Raw genomic sequence first — 5,055 nt, 5'->3', positions numbered from 1 at the left:
TGTGTGTGTGTGTGTGTGTGTGTGTGTGTGTGTGTGTGTGTGTGTGTGTGTGTGTGTGTGTGTGTGTGTGTGTGTGTGTGTGTGTGTGTGTGTGTGTGTGTGTGTGTGTGTGTGTGTGTGTGTGTGTGTGAGATGGGCAACAGATCACAGAGCTGGAACACATGACAAGGTTCTCTCTCGCTGCATCTGAGCGCCGACAGGAATGCCAGGAAGTGTTTGCGACGTCCTGACGCTCTGATGTGACGGTATGCAGCGCTCACGATCACATTTCGTTCCGTCGTGCAGGGACTGCCGGGACTTCACGCGCTGACCATCAATCTCCAGGCTGAAACAGGCCAAACATGCAAAAAGCCAATCCTTCTTTCTTTTTCACCACTAGAATAAGGGTTCAGGCTGCCAGGGCCAGGCAGCGTTCATCTTTATGCCACATTTAATTCCGATAAGAACCTCACATGTAGAGAGAACACAATGAACAGGACCCTCAAAATGAGATTCAGTCATCTTGGTGGCCAGTCCTGGGAGCCCTGGAGAGAGGTAGAAAAAACCAACACATGATTGACTGTAATTGCCTGAAAACAATGCTCACAAGCTCATGTAACACTCAGGGAGGGGCACAGAAACAAAAAGTACTCAGTCAAAACAGCGGTAAACTCATTGTTGAAGAAGACGCCAACAATAACTGGCACGCTGGGTGTTTTTCCATCAACCCTGACCTCCTCCAGAGGCATCTTCCCTGGAGAACACAAGTGTACATTAGGTTCAACCTGCCGGAGCAGTTACCTCAAGCCGCACACTTCACCCGACAAAACACTTCAAGAACTTTCAAATCATCGTCAAAACATAAACTGTTCCATCTCAGTAGAATTTTTAAAGCAACTTCACTCCATCCTTTTCTTTTTATCCAGACAGTCTATCAAGATAATATCTTTCCACTGTCTGTCGTCAAATATATGGAAGGAAAATGTTGTATGTTATATTTACCTCCTCCTTTGGGCTTGTTCACGGTTAATCTGAGAATCCACTTGAGTGTAGTGTTGCCTCAAGCAGGTCAGAGCTCCCAAAAACTGCACGCACAGCAGCTGTATGATTAGGAATAACTGGGAGTACATGCTGAAACAGCAACTGTGATGAAGTGAAAGAAAAATGTCCACCTATAAGTCAGAAAGTCAAGGTTCCTGTCTGCACTTGTGCAGCCACATGAGGAGCAGGGAGATTGTCGGGCAGCTGCCGAGGCAGCAGGAATCCACCCGGCCGCCGTGTCCTTGAGCAAGACCCCGACGCCCCGGCAGAGACTGCTGTTCCTGACCCCTGATGTCCAGTTGGAGAATATCCAGAATCCCATCATCATCATTTCTGTAGAAAGTGTCAGACGGCATTATTCTGAATTATTATCAGGGAATTCCACGGAGCGAAACGTAAACATCCCCTCTCAATCGTCCGACTGCGGCGCTTCTCCCTCATTGTAAAGGACGTTTTCCCTGCCAACTCGGTGCTGCAGGAGAAAAATGTTGCGGGGCTTCCTGCTCTTGGGGATGGAGCGCCGGCAGCGAGGAGCTCAGCTGTGGCAGGATGTGGGAAACCGCAGGCCTCCCACGGGAGCAGACGCCCGGCTGGCAGGTGCTGCAGCAGGAAGGCCCGTGTTGACAGTAACCAGTAACCAGTAACCAGTAGCCAGGCCGGCCCTCGCTCTGCAGGTGAAGGTGGTCGTTTCACCCCCCCCCCACAGAGGTGTCAAGTAACGAAGTACAAATACTTTGTTACCTTACTTAAGTATAAATTTTGGTTATCTATACTTCACTGGAGTAATTATTTTTCAGACCACTTTTTACTTTTACTCCTTACATTTTCACACAATTATCTGTACTTTTTACTCCTTACATTTTAAAAACAGCCTCGTTACTCTATTTCATTTGGGCCTTTAAATAAAAACTATCCAGTTAAATTGCTCCATCCGGATAGAGTGAATTTGGTTGTGGTTGTTTCAGATGTTCTTGTCCAGTTTTGTTCTTACATCCGTTCCCTCAGATTCCTGCAACTAAACTTGGATGTACATTCCAATAAAGGTTAGGATAAATGATAACATGCCTCTGAAGTTTGACTTTTTGCACCATTACAATACTTATAGGCAACTAGTCATCATATCTGCTGCTCTCTGAAACACATGTTAATGCTCAATAGTACACATATATGCTTCTTTAATATATTTGCATTATACTAAGATGCATTCATTTTCAATGGCTTTTGTCCTTAATGGCTTTTTTCCCCCTTACATTACTTTTACTTTTATACTTTAAGTAGTTTTGAAACCAGTACTTTTATACTTTTACTTGAGTAAAAACTTGAGTTGATACTTCAACTTCTACAGGAGTATTTTTAAACTCTAGTATCTATACTTCTACCTGAGTAATGAATGTGAATACTGAAGACACCTCTGCCCACACAGAGTTTCACAGACTAAGACACATGCAGTCTATACCGGTTTTTATTAACTACAATATTATTTGCAGCCTTTTACTAACTCAAAAAGAGGAAGGGAGAAAACACAAATGAGCGTTTGAGTTTCAAGTACAGGAAAACAATCTGGTTCAAGTGATTCAACACTTTGTATTTGCAAAGTTTTGTAGACAGGTTGTGTATAAAGGTTAAATTCTCGCCCTTTTACTGCGTTGGTGTGTCATGAAAACTGACGCTTGGTCCCTTGTAGCAACTAATAATGTAATAACGGCTCATAATGTAATAACTTAAATGTAATAAAAGCGTAATAACGGCTTTGCGCATAATGTAATAATGTAATAACTTATTACATTATGAGCCTTACTGCGCCGCTCATACAGTAATAACAGCTCATAATGTAATAACAGCTCATAATGTAATAACAGCTCATAATGTAATAACGGCTCATATTGTGAGAAAACAGCTGCATTATCATAATTTTTACCTCTTAAAGGTGCAAATAAAGCAAACAGCATGGGTTTCAGCGCATTAGTAAACTAAATCAGTGAAACCAAGTGTTATTTAATAGTAATTGCATTCTCACATTTTATTATGTAAGATGTATAAAGTTGAGCCACTAGGTGGGACCCATGTTAGTTATTTTAGCCTTTGCCAATGCCATGCTAACTTCCACTGTCTGATTGTTGCAGGTAAGCAGTGCTATTTGTGAACTCCAAGGGTGAGAATTTAACCTTTAAACACCCCTGTCTACAAAACGTATGAGTTGCTACAGTCCCTTTACTGCTCTTTCTCCAGAACATGGAGAAAATCTCTGTTTACACAAATGTGGCCGAGAGAAACAACTGTGGCGGTAAATACAGGATGAAGGAGCTTCTCCCAAGCACCTGGAGTTCACACCAGGTGATTTCCACTTGTGCTTTCAGATCACACTTGTTTGCTTAAAGTCAAGCTTCCTTTTGACAAGTTAAGTTCAAAATACTAATTATTCCACGTGAACATAAATCTGGGATAATTTAATCTTTATTCTCCGATTCGCTGTTTCTGTCAGGGGAGATTTGCACGCTGTGTAAAGGGAATAAAGAAACAAACTTTCTGCACATACTTCACCGTTGTGTGATAAGAAGGAAAACAGCGAGAAAATCTGGGTTTTGTCAGATTAGTTTTGGAGTGTGAGGCAATAAACTGTATTAACCAGCGACGTGCTCCAAAACTGCTGCCACTCTCTTAGTTTGTCTTGTTACTGTGTTATCTGATTGTTCTCATGCTCACCTTATTATAAACTTTCTATTTTAAGAATGCTAATTAAGTGCCATAAAAACAAGCCTAAATCTTCCTTTCTGTGGAAAGATGGAAAAGCTAAATATGCCCTTGGCTAGTTATTTAGAAGACAGACCGCTATCAAGGTGTGTCCCCAAGTATTCACGTTCATTACTCAGGTAGAAGTATAGATACTAGAGTTTGAAAATACTCCTGTACAAGTTGAAGTATCAACTCAAGTTTTTTACTCAAGTAAAAGTATAAAAGTACTGGTTTCAAAACTACTTAAAGTATAAAAGTAAAAGTAATGTAAGGGGGAAAAAAGCCATTAAGGACAAAAGCCATTGAAAATGAATGTATCTTAGTATAATGTAAATATATTAAAGAAGCATATATGTGTACTATTGAGCATTAACATGTGTTTCAGAGAGCAGCAGATATGATGACTAGTTGCCTATAAGTATTGTAATGGTGCAAAAAGTCAAACTTCATGTTCATGTTATCATTTATCCTAACCTTTATTGGAATGTACATCCAAGTTTAGTTGCAGGAATCTGAGGGAACGGATGTAAGAACAAAACTGGACAAGAACATCTGAAACAACCACAACCAAATTCACTCTATCCGGATGGAGCAATTTAACTGGATAGTTTTGTTTTAAAGGCCGAATAGAAATAGAGTAACAAGGCTGTTTTTAAAATGTAAGGAGTAAAAAGTACAGATAATTGCGTGAAAATGTAAGGAGTAAAAGTAAAAAGTCGTCTGAAAAATAATTACTCCAGTGAAGTATAGATGACCAAAATTTCTACTTAAGTAAGGTAACAAAGTATTTGTACTCGTTACTTGACACCTCTGGTCCCCAGGCCCTGCAGGTTGGGCGGTTAGGGAAGCAGAAAGAGGAAAAGGCAGATATTAATTAACTCCTCAGAGACACGGTCCATGTTCGTGATGCAGTCGCCATGGTTTCAGACAGCACAGAAGGAAAACAGAAAAGAGTCGTGCACATTCTGAGTCCTCCACAAAAGCAGGGAGCTAAACTCTCTCTAAGTGCTTATTTCCCCACATATGATGACTTTTACTTTGTGCTGCACTTGTAACCGTGACTTTGTCCTGACTCTCTTGCTCCGGAGTATTTCCCATGTGTCTCCCATCACGTCTTTCTGGATGTTCAGATACAAATTCCTGCCTTTCTCCTCAGAACTCCGACCAGGTGGCACACGCTCTCATGTGAGAGGTTTTTAAAGCTGTCTATTTGCTGCCTCGTTGGTGTGAATGAAAACAGAAGCGCGGGGAGACGCCCCCACGAGCAGGCCCGAGAGGTCAGGGAGGGGCTGCCGGCGATGG

General features: G+C 41.6%; 1 long non-coding RNA gene across 1 annotated transcript; it reads right to left on the bottom strand.

Moving 5' to 3' along the window:
- Positions 1-1,451, bottom strand: LOC133448841 (uncharacterized). The gene is made up of 2 exons (XR_009782983.1): positions 982-1,451; positions 1-733 (listed from the first exon to the last, which is right to left on the bottom strand). It is a non-coding gene; the product is annotated as an uncharacterized LOC133448841 (long non-coding RNA).
- Between the last annotated feature and the right edge of the window lie 3,604 nt (positions 1,452-5,055).

Source organism: Cololabis saira, chromosome 1, assembly GCF_033807715.1.
Source record: "Cololabis saira isolate AMF1-May2022 chromosome 1, fColSai1.1, whole genome shotgun sequence".
NCBI lineage: Eukaryota > Metazoa > Chordata > Actinopteri > Beloniformes > Belonidae > Cololabis > Cololabis saira.
Note: the sequence above shows the minus strand (reverse complement) of the source record. Positions and strands in the feature narration are given on the sequence as shown.